This window comes from Sceloporus undulatus, chromosome 6 (genome assembly GCF_019175285.1).
Source record: "Sceloporus undulatus isolate JIND9_A2432 ecotype Alabama chromosome 6, SceUnd_v1.1, whole genome shotgun sequence".
NCBI lineage: Eukaryota > Metazoa > Chordata > Lepidosauria > Squamata > Phrynosomatidae > Sceloporus > Sceloporus undulatus.
Window position 1 is genome coordinate 25,401,785 of NC_056527.1, and position 12,910 is coordinate 25,414,694.

Consider the following 12,910-nt stretch of genomic DNA (forward strand, 5'->3'; position numbering starts at 1 on the left):
GGCTAACTTTAATCCCCTTTCAATTCAGTTTTCTGGTATAGTATTCGTCTCAAATGCATACTAAAATTATTGCATAAGAGGCGTTTTGTTTTGTTTTGTTTTGTTTTGCATATTGATGGGTCATTCTAGGTGCCTGTATTAAACAAGAATAGGTATTTCTCTTTCCATTACTGTTTTCATTTTATTTGAAAGAGTTGTAAACTAATTTTAAAGCTACACCTTCCCAAAGCAATAAAAAATATAATTTAAAATAGGCAGCTATGGCCTAAATCCAGTTGTTAGTCTCAGCTGCAGCAAACCCAATGAATAATTGGAAACTTGTTAAGTCAACATTTTTGTAAATTCCAGTGATTTAGGATTTAGACCTGGATGTGACTAACAATTGTATCTAGGCCACTATTTATACACAGCAGTACAATAAAATACTGTTAGGCCAAGGTAAGCAACTAAATATTTAGAGTGGTCCTGAAGACCTGTCATGATATCAGTTGAAATCAAGGATACATCAACACTGTAGAAATAATGCAGTTTAACACGACATTAAGTGCTTTAACTCCATCCTATGGAATCTTGGTAGTTTGCCATGGTTTGTAGCCTTCTTTGCCAGAGTATGCTGGTGCCTCACAAATCCCAGGGATGTATAGAATGGGGCTATGGCAGTTAGTGGTGTCGAACTGTATTACCACTACATTGTAGAGGCACACAAAGTTTCCCATATGTGAAATTGCTACGAAGAAATATATACCTAAATATCTTCAAGTCATTTTTTTACTTATGGCAACCCTAAAGCCAACCTATTATAGGGTTTTCATGGCAGGTTTCTTCAGAGAGGTTTTGCCATTGCCATCCTTTGAGGCTGGGAGAGGGTGACTTGCCTAAGGTCACCCAGTGGGCAAGCGGGGATTCAAACCCTGGTCTCCAGAGTCATAGTTCAGCACTAAAACCACTATACTACACTGGGTCTTGAAAATTCATTTAAAAGCAATTAAACAAATTATAAATGGTTTCAGCACCTGGTGAGCTCTTATAAAATCTGGGCTACCTGTGGAATTGTTGCTTTTAAAACCAAGAGTTGCTGTTAAAAATGACAGGTGGTTTCCTGCTCCCAATAACAGAGCCACTAGCCACCTCTGTAACTAAATAAAGCCATGTGAATACATGAAAGTTTACAATTTGCACATACTCCACACTGACTCTACCATTACTTTGGTTACTGCTGTACCAGAACATTTCAGAGAGCCGATGTAGTATCCCCAACCCCCCCCACCCCCCAACCCCCACCCCACTGTAATGCAAGTTTCTTGGTGAAGCAGAAGCAGAAGTGTCATCTGTCTAGGAATGTCTGTTCCTTGTGTTGATCCTTTTTTGTGTGAAAAGAAATGACTCCAAAGAATCAGTGTAGATCTCACCTTTTTTGTAGGCTACATCCTAAGATGTAACAGAAACAAAACAAGTCCAGACTGTCTTGCTGTGCTGGAAAGGGAATGAATGCAGTTTTATTGACTTTGATTATCTTCTGTTTTACTGCAGGAGAGGAACCTGGCAGGATTCATCAAATAAAAGTCTCCATCTGGTTCCATTCCTGAATTAGTTTAGCAGGGCCAAACCTTTTGTATGGCAATCTTGGTTGGGTGCAAGAGATATGTAGGGTTTTGTTTTGTTTTGTTTTTGTTTTTTGTAGCATTGGCCCAAAATGAGTTCATTGAACATCAGAGAGAATGAGCAGTTTTCCAACCACCAACAGCCGTGTGCTGTCCAACAGCCAAACATTTTTTTTAAAAAAGGAGTGCACATTTCAGCTATTTCACAACATTGCCAGAAAAACTACACAACCAGGCCAATAGTTTGTTAGCTAAAATACTGTCCTGTGACTTCTCAGCTGTGTGTCCCAGATAAGTAAGAGAAACATGATTTGAAATGAATCCAAAGGAATGCTTTTGTACTACTGACTTTGTTTTTTCCATACCTCTAGCCAGCTTTCTATGCATCAAAAACCCAGAAACCTAGAGCCAGATACAAGCATAAGATGTTCTCTGCTGAATTTTTAATGCAGCTGCCACTGAAACAATCCAAAAGAAAAACCCTAAAAAATGCATTCAGATCTCAGCACTGCTGAACACTTACCATCTCAGAAGAAGCTGCATTATACTAGGGATGTTAAAACAGCATATTCGACAAAGGTACAGCTTATCTACATATGTACACAGTTTGTTTACCAGTAATTGTTTCAAACATATAAGATTTAATATGTGTAAATTGTAATCATTACATTTGTATAGTTATTCAAAGGTAATGGAGTTTTTGTTGTTGTTAACCTTTGAATCAACTTCGACTCATGGCAACCCTAGGAATGAGGGACCTCCAAGTCACCCTATCCTCAATCGTCCTACACATTTCCTGCAGAGCCATGGTTGTGGCTTCTCTTTTTCTGTTGCCCTCATCTTTATTAAGGATTATTCGATTATTCGTCTTTTCTAGTGAGTTTTTTCTTCTTGTGATATGCCCCAAATATGACAACCTCAATTTAGTCATCTTTGTTTCTAGGGAAAGTTTTGGGTCTAGTTTGCTCCAGGACCTATTTATTAGTCTTTTTTGCAGTCCATGGTATTTGCAGAACTCTTCCCCAGCACCACATCTCAAATGAGTTGATTTTCTTCCTATCACCTTTCTTCACTGTCCAGCTCTCACAGCCACACACAGAAATGGGAAATGGGATGGCATGGACAAGCCTAACTAAGATCTTGTCTAGTTCCTTCATAGCTCCTCTTCCAAGTCCAAGTCCTCGTTTGATTTCTTGACAATAGTTTCTGTTTTGATTAATGATTGAGCCCAAGTATGTAAAATCTTGAACTATTTCAATGTCTACATGCATTTACTTGGTTTCTAGGTTCACACTGCTGCTATAGTATTCAAATTTCTTAACAAACAGTAGAAGCAATAATTCTGAGAATCTTGTGTAAGTGTATTTTTCAAAATGTTTAAGAATTTATGTATAAAACTCTTTCTGCCACTCTACACAAAAAAATGTCCCGTTGTGTTCAGTGGGCCTTGGATAGGCTTGTGCTCTCTGAAAACAATAATAGTTCTATTAAAACATTATACATATTTAACAATTTTAAAAAACCTGCCTGTTTAAGACCAGTGTAAAGGTTATCATTCACTGACTTAAGCTCTACAAAGTCAGATAACTGGAAGCTAAGACTGATTCCATAATAGGTATACCCTGTGACCTGGAATGATGTTGCTTTGTATCACAAACTGTACTCACTTATGACTTAGCCTTCATGCACCCATGTTTTACCTTGATTTTTAAAGGCCAAATTCAAATAGGGAAGGTGGGCTGACTGGGAGAAGCAAAGATATCCCACCCTGTCCTGATCCTGTATTACTTTTTTGAGTGAGTCAAGTCAAGTCAAGTGAAATTTTATTTGAAACAAGCCTTTCCAAGTTTAACAAGAACCGTTCATACCAACAAAAACAACCCACAAAGAAACACATTAATACTAAAATATGTCAGAAATATATCACTGATGTTGAAGGGCTTTGGCAAACATATAAATCATTGAGTTCATTTCACATGGCAAACATAAAAGCAAACTAATATTGATAGTAAAAAGACCATACATTACAAATGTATCCTTGATACTTATATCAAAAGCCTTGGTGAGCATATAAATAACTGAATTAATTTAAAAATGATATTATACAGTTTAAAACTCAGGACTTGGGTATATACACCTGTTTAAATTTGGTTATTTTTTGCCCTCAGGTTGTTTCTGACCTATGTTGACACTAATATGAAGCGATCATGAGCTTTTCTTGACAATATTTATTCAGAGAGGGTTTGCCAATGTTTCCTTCTAAGGCTTAGAGTGGGTTTCCATGGCCTAGCACAGATTGCAACCCTGGTTTCCTAAAAACTCAAATCACTACACCATGCTTACTCTTCCATTTTAATAACAGTTGCTAAATATCTGCTGTTTTTAGTGTAATCATAGAATCAAGGCCTTTAAATCTTGGCATTTGTAGATTGTTATGGCACCAGAGCTCTCTGATAGAGAAGGCTAAATATCTTACAAAACTACAAATCCCAGAATTCTATAGCGTCGAGCCATAGCACTTTAATCAGTGTCAAACTGCATTATTTCTGCAGTGCAGATGCAGCCACAGTCAACTGTAGTCTCCATTCTGATTAATGACTGAGCCAAGGTGAGCATGTCAAAAGAGAGAGAGAGAGAGAGAGAGATATGGAAAAATGAGAAGAAACTCCAGGAAGAGACTGTTTGAGTAGCCAAAGAAATTTGCATGCCAATGGAGACTAGGGGCAATGGGGAGAAGAATAAAATTAAAATGATACAGAAGAAACTGAACCACACTTTCCTATTACCATATGTGTGTTTCCTAGGATGTAATATAATTTGCTCCATAATTTAATTTAGATAATACATCCTCAAAAACCTCTCAACAGGAATAGAAATTTAATTAGCATCAGCTAATTTATACCTGTAGATATAAAACTAAGATAGTGATTATTGGCCCGGTACAGATGGGCCTCGTGGCACATCTTTAAGACATACTAGGGTTGCCTTAGGGCGTCGTGTACAGATGCCCCGCAACCCTAGCACATCTTTCGTACATCAAAATGGTAGCGCCCTGTACAGACAGACGCCTAGCATCCGCACATCGCAGTGCCATAATGACATTGCGAGTGTGCCATTGGCGCACTGTGGCATCATTATGGCGCCGCAAAAAGAACCCACTTTTCATGGGTTCTTTTTGCTCCCCGAGGAAGCCACACAGTTTGTCTGCTGCGGCTTCCTCATGGAGCAAACCAGGGAGCCGGCAGACCGCCCTTTTTGGGAGGTCTGTACCAGGCCATAGTTTAAACAGAGATGCAATATATCTCACCAAACTGGGGTATATTGTGGTCACTTTCACATTACACAGCAATAGCATTTTGATACACTTCAGTTGCTCTTGGCTGTATTCTGAAGAATCCTGGAATTTGTAGTTTGGTGAGACAAATTTCAAATACCAGGATTATATAGGATGTAGCAGTGCTGAAATTTCTGTTACACGTGGAATCATGTTGTTGTAAATTTTAGTGTGAATGATACCAGTGACCTGTTAGTACCTATGTGCCATTCATTCTACTGGATTTGCAAATACAAACCCTTCTTTGGGTTCCTCTTCCTCTCACTTTTTCTCTTTATTCTTGGTTTATTTGCACTACTGCAAACTGAATTCAAAATTCAAAAGTAGTTTATACTCAGTTAACTCAAAGGGGGGAGAGGACAAGATGGGAAGAATATTATCCTTCCTAGACTCAGGCAAAAACAGACTTTTGCAGCCTCTCCTAGCTTGTCTGTTCTTCTTCATTAATAAATTTTGCCATCTTGGAAACACTTGGGTGTGGCCATATGTTACCTTGGTAACTTTGAATTGTTGGAGGATATGAAAATATTTGTTGTTGTTGTTGTGTCCCTTCAAGTTGTTTCTGACTTTTGATGACCCTAAGGTGAACGTAACATGGGGTTTTCTTGGCAAGATTTGTTCAGAGGAGGTTTGCCATTGCCTTCCTCCGGAGCTGAGAGCATGTGACTTGCCCAAGGTCATCCAGTGGGTTTCATGGCCAAGCTGGGAATTGAACCTGGTCTCCAGAGTCATAATCCAACACTCAAACTGCTACACCTTGCTGGCTCTCAATGGAAATATATGGACACCTAATGATTAGATAAACTTGAAAAATTTTGTATATTTCCCCTTTTGTTAATGTGTATATATTTGATGTCTGTCATTTAGTTGGTCAAACAATCTGGCCTAGAGGGACTAGTCCTAATTATTATCATGTGAACTTATTTTACGTTTCTGTAATGTGGGAAGTTGTCTTTCCTCTCATTATGCAAAGAAACTATTTTTACATGCCACGAGAATGGCCAATCTCCTGGTATCTGAAGCCACACACATTTACTCATGGTTCATCAGATTTTACGACTTTGAATGCAGTTGCATTTTTTAAAACTAATATTGATTATTATTATTATTTATTAAAACATGTATATCCCTCCCATATAGCCAAGGATCTGAGGTCAGTATACAATAAAACCAATTCAAACAATTTAGAACATTTTTTAAAATTAAAAAGATTAATGTTTTTAAAGCACTACAAAATAAATTACAATCTAAAAACAGACTAAAATATATAATAATGTAAAACAAGTTAGAACAATTAAAGCCATGTTTACGTACAAACAAATTACAAACATTAAACCCCAACGGCTTTTCTTTAAAAAGGCTGTAATGAAACCAGTGTTGATTCTGACAGGCCTTAGTACCTTTGTCAGCCTTTATAACATTAGTTAACCTGCTGTGATGCTAGTGTAAAGTGACAGTTTTATAGCTAGAATAAAACTTCTATTATGAAGGCCAGCGACCACAATCCAGTATACAACCTTATACATTAAAAACAACTTGTAATATAGAAAATGAACACATTAATCACCCTGTGGCACTACACCTAGAGCCCTAATCAAATTAAAATTTAAGCCCACAAAACATTGCTCACCTAGGGTAGAATGGCACATAAAGGCACGCAAACAGAAGTAAGAACTTGTGCTTGCACCAGAATCCTAAGGAGGCATCTGTAGGAGAGATTCAAAGGAAGGAAAGCCCCACTGCTTAAATAGTAGCCTCAGTACAGAGCACTTGTCTAGAATCTTTATTTAAACTTACTGTTGTTGTCTTAGAAGTGTATATATCAGGAGTGGACAATCTCTTTTTTCTGATAAGGAACACATTTTCTTGGAGGGAATGTGTCAGGGGCTGCATGCAGGAATAAGTGGGGTTAAAGCTAATGAGGTTTGTTGTTTGTTGTTAACTGCCTTTGAGTCATCTCTGACTCATGGCAAACCTATGGATGAGGCATATCCAAGATCCCCTGCCCTCCACTGCTCTGCTTAGGCACTACAAACTCAGACACATGGCCTCCTTAATTGAGTCTAACCGTCTAGCATGCAGTCTTCCTCTTTCTACTACCTTCTATTATTCCTAGTATTATTGTCTTTTCCAGTGAGTAATACGTTCTCATGATGTGGCCAAAGAATAACAGCCTCGGTTTTGTTATCATGATTTCCAGGGAAATTTCAGGCTTGATCTGTTCCAGGACCCATTTGTTTGTCTTTTGGGCCATCCATGGTAACCTTAGTACTCTTCTCTTCTCCAGCACCTTACCTCAAATGAGTTAAATTTTTTTTGTATATTTTCTTCATCGTCCGGCTTTCACATCCATACACGGTGACAGGGAATATGTGAACTATGTATAGTGAGGTACAAGGCCAATAATGAGCAGGAATGCCCTCTTTTCTTTCTCTTTCTGGTATCTCTCTCTCTCTCATGCCCTTCACCAGCCTTTTTCATCCTCTCTCAGATTTCCCTCCCTCCTTCCATCCCATTAAGTGGACACTTGAAAGAATCCAGTTAGTCTTGGTAGATACCTAGACAGATTACTGTCCAGCACTGGCTTATAGCATTCAAATTTGTTATAGTGCTTGACAAAGTTATTCTAGTCCTTAAATTGCTTGCTAATATTTAACTCACTGTGCTGTTACAGTGTTATTTATTTATCATTTGCTCAAGCTTGCTGCAAATGGATTCAGTTCAATACTTATTTTTAATGTTACCCTGTCATTTAAAGTCAGTTCTTTCTAGCTGTGCCCCAAGAAAGGAAATAAGCCCACATGGAGATAAAGGGGCAGAATCAATAAATGAGGGAAGGAAGGAGATGTCAGAACCACAGCAAACACCTACACTTAAAGCAGGATTGCCAGGAGAAGTAATGCCTCATCTACACACCCATCCAAGCAGTGGCATGACTAGGGGAGTGTGTGTGTGTGTGGGGTGCAGACCACGCTGGATGACACTCCAGAAGAGGGGTGACATCCTGTTGTCCCCCTTGCGGCAGCCCCTTTCTCATTATGAGGAGAATGGAGCTGCGGCAACAACAAAAGTTGAGCATCCCCACACCAGTACCTTCTTTCCACTGTTGCTGCCCCCCACACTGGGTAACACTAGGGACAGGGATGCCACTGCATCCAAGGAAGAGTAGCCCTGTCTCTTATTTTATCTGGCAATTCTAGGCTAAGATGATGTCTTTTCAATAATTACAAGTTTGGGCACCTATGGCTTAGGACTAGGGTTGTGTGCAGACATCCAGGCCATTTTTGCAACTTCTGCTTGTGTTGTCTTGCTACTACAAAAACCTTCTCACAGAAAAGAGGCAGTGCTGCTGCACCACCACCTCAAAAACCACAACAAAATGCTGCTGCCCTACCAGTGGCTTAGTCCTATAACAGAATGGGATGAGCATTGTAGATAGACAAATTGGTCTAAAACTTACAGCTGGTTCACTATCCCACCAGCCATTATTTACACCATCTCCATCTCCACCCAAACCTTATTATGTTTGTGCCTCTTCACAAATCTCTTTCTCCTTCAACCACAGTCTATCTCACTTCATTTTCTCCAATTTGTTTGTAACTAGTTTATTCTTAGTCAAAGAAAATGTAAGGGAAAGCCAAGAGGTTTTTTTAAATATTAAATTAAAGTACTATAAGAAAAAGAAATCTCCAGGGCTTTGCTTTGCATGTGCTTAGATTCCCCCTGTTCCCCAGTTCTAAGCATCTGCCTTCTCTTTGAGCTGCTGTTTTATACCTGACTCCTCAGTGGATCTTGAGGTTCTAGTAAAAGTCTGGTGAAAATGAATCCTTTAAGCCTTAAATCCACCCAGCCTTTGTGTAAAGGATTAGAATCATGGCAGGATTTTTGTGTTAGAAATCAATGAGCACCTGTGGGTAAATATTTGTGGAATAACACGGCCACCATTGGGGACAATGGGACTTTGCCACACACACCCCTGAAGCCTGCTTTGCCACGGCGGGTGGCTGCCTCCCTTCCTCCTCCTCTGGCTCTTCCTCTCTCCTCTTCTTCCCCTCCCCGTCACTGCCATCACTCTTCCCCCCACTGTCTCCTCCTCCTCTAGACTGTATTATACTTGGTACCTCATATAGTTTTCACCAAGTTTATTAGGTATAGTTTTCTTTTTGAAACCCTTCCGTTTTTCTTTTATGGATATATGTAAGCCATGGAGTACTCCAGAACTATTCATCAAGGAAGGTTGTACAAACAAGTAAGAACAGAACAAAAAACTGGAAAGCATATATTCAAAGTGGAAGATTGGCTTTCTTCAGGGGCTGTTGTAAAATGAATAAAAATACATTTATTATAGTTGTGGTATTGGGACAACACATAAATCATCTCTAAAACATAATTTCTTAAAAATCAAATATCATCTATTATCCATATTATCATATGCATATCTGTTGCCAGAAAGCCTGAAAAAGAAGTTCCTTGAAGAATGAACTTCCAAAACCTGGCTTTTATTATGACAAAATAATTTTAGGGCCTTTCTGTCCAGAACTCAAAACAGGGCTTCCTGATTTTATATGATGCTTACATTTGTTTGGATTTAACGTTTTAACAAATTCTACAAATGCAACCTTTACTTCAAAGCTCTGTCACATGAACTTGATTAATACTTTTGTAAGTCTAGAAAATAAGCAAGCAATTCAGCATGTTTAGTGAGAAAACTCCTGCTCACTTCCATGAGATTACTCCCCATTAGGTTTGTTTTAGGACTGTCTGTTTCCCTTTTTAAAACAACAACAGTAAAATCTTTGCTAATACAAATTCTTTCCTTATCCATAATGATAAGAAGGTTAGGAGCACTGGATTCCTGTGAAAGTGGAAAAATCAGAAATAACCCCCCCCCCCCCCCTATTCTTTTTTTTAATTTGAGAACACCTCTCTAGGAATCCCTATGTCCTCCAGAACAACTCTATGCTCAACATCTACTGGATGTAGAATTTTGCAGGTGGACCTACAAAAGCATAGAGAAGTGGTCTCTCTAGCAATTTCTAGGTCCTACAGCATGACTTCTCACAGGCATTGATCATAGAGTCACACTGGAGAATTAGAGATCCCTAGAGAGAACATATTTATAAAATCCATGAATAATCAAATCAGCAAAAGTCAAAGCTGCAAATGTGGAGGGCCAACTTTATATCACAACTTCCTCCTTTTTCCTCCTTGATGAATGCTACATTAATAGCATAGTTGGCAATTTTTTTTGTTGGGTTATTCTGGTTATTCTCTGCTTTAGCATGTCATCAGAACCAAATTTCCAGAAACTAGACATTAAATGCAGCAGATGTTGGAAGACAAAACATACAATGTCCTTCTTTGCCAGCACTGAGATGTTTGTGACTCTTTTGAAATGGCCTGGTCACAAATTGTTCTCTGTGTGTAATGGCCATTGATTGCAATACACATGATTTATTCATCTTTGTAGCATCCATAGCTCTCTTTATATCCAGTTGCCCCCCTTTTTTATACAATCCCAGCAAATTAAGATTCCCATAATAATGTGCAGCTGGCATGTTTCCTGTATTTTCAGAGGTAAAAAGCATGATCGGGTGAAGATTTCCTTGACCTCAGTTTTAACCAGTTCAACTTCAACTAGTTTTAACTGCTGACTCAAAGTGAATTCACACATTATCTTATTCACAGGATATTTAGCAGATGTCACTCAGTATCATAAAAGGTTATGAAATTGCTACAATGAGTTATTATGAGATCATGCATGGTCTATTGCTCAATAGATCAAGGGCTTCTGAAGGAAATGTCCTAGGAGGTTATTTCTGTTGGAAATTAATGCAATAATACCATACAAATAACCTGAACCAGTGTGTGTGAGTGGGAAAGCAATTGGAAGATAGTCCTGCCTGGATCTATGCACAGATTGTTATGCATGGGCTTTTCTTCCTTCCACACTTCTCTGATGTCACGTCCTCCTTCTCCCAAGTAAAGAAGGGCAGGCAACTCATTGAGTCTCTATAATAAATACCTAAAATTCTTGTGCATGTGGAAACCAGTTTTAGGGGTTTCTGTAACCAAATTTATGGATTTCCCCCTATCTTGTATTGCCCTATTTATGCGTTTCCTCAAACAATAAATGTACTCCCTCCCTTATATATTACTATGAGCAACCAACGTTATTACTCCTTTTGTCCGCTGTAAGATCACAGCACGAGGTCGTGCTATTCCCTCTCCACTGCAAACCTGGTGAAGACAGAGCATGCTGGTTGGAAACAAAAAATGGAAAACCAAGGAAGGAGAACACAACGTCCAATAGAGTTTTTCATCTCTCTTCTGAAAGAAGACATGAATAATAACATGATGGAGAAAGGAGGATAGAATGCAACTTTTAAAAATATACATCTGTTTGTGTGACTTAATTCCAATTGAAATTGGAATTGGACATCTTCTTCTGTACCAAATATGCATTGAATATCTCTGAGTATCGTTGACTTAGCCAGTAATTTATTAATATCAAAAACAATTGTACACAGCCATTCATAAACTAGGACATTTTTCTGTTCCTTTCCACTATAGAACCTAGAATTAATGTTTTAAAATTTATTGAATAGCATTCCTTTTGGCTACTGTAAAACCCAAGGTTTATAACATGATTAAAGCAAAATATAGCTAAAACCCCAAACATTTATAACTCTGAGGAACAATGTTAAAATTATTAAATATACTATCATATTAAAACCAAGTGCTGAATCAAACAGCTGAAAATAATGATAATAATAATAATAGAGTTTATTTATATTTCCCGCCTCTCCAAAGATTGAGGCGGGATTATAGCAATAAAATAATACAAGGTAATACAAATGGTACAAAATATTAATATGAACAATAAAACACTAATATTAAATTTACCAATTCCTATTAGTACTCTAAAATCAGTTTGTCAGTCGTTAGTGATCACAGTCAAGAGGGGATATTATCATCAACTTCTATATAGAATCTAATCGATAAACCCGCTGGAAGAGATCCATTTTGAGAGCTTTCTTGAAGGTCTCTAAGGTAGTAATACAACGGATCTCTTCTGGTAGGCTATTCCATAATTTTGGGATCACTGCTGTAAACACCCTGTGGGAAGTTGTCATTAACCTGGTACTATGGTGTTCCAGTAAATACTTCCCTGATGTTCTGAGAGTGCAAGGCGGATTGTGTCCTGCAAGTAACTCAGGCCCGAGCCATGTAGGGCTTTAAAGGTAATGACCAACACCTTGTATTGTGCCCGGAAGGTAATTGGCAGCCAATGTAGAGATTTTAGTACTGGTGTTATATGGTCAAATCTAGATGTGCCGTTGACCAATCTGGCTGCTGCATTTTGAACCAATTCAAGCTTCCGGACTTGGTACAAGTGTAGCCCCAAGTAGAGCGTGTTACAGAAGTCTAAGCGAGAGATTACCAGTGAAAGTACCACTGCTTCAAGGTCATTTTGGTCCAGGTAGGGATGCAGTTGGCGTATCAACCAAAGCTGATAACAAGCACTCCTGGCCGTTGCATCTATATGAGATGACAACTGCAGAGATGGATCAAGGAGTACTCCCAAACTGCGAACCTCGTCCTTTAGGGGAAGTGTGACCCCGTCCAGGACTGGCTGACAAATCTCCATGCCTGGACTTTGGGTACCTATCGTGAGTACTTCCGTTTTCTCTGGATTCAGCCTGAGTTTGTTTTCCCTCATCCAGCCCATTACCGACCCAAGGCAGGCATCCAGAGGAGAGATGCCATCCTTAGTCACTACAGCAGTTGGGGACATAGATAGATTTGAGTGTCATCAGTGTACTGATAACACTGCCCCCATGCCTCCAGAAGATCTCTCCCAGCGGCTTCATGTAAATGTTAAATAGCATTGGTGACAGTATTGCCCCTTGAGGGACACCCGATATGCACTCCCTCTTGTATGAACAACTGTCACCAAGCAACAACATCTGGA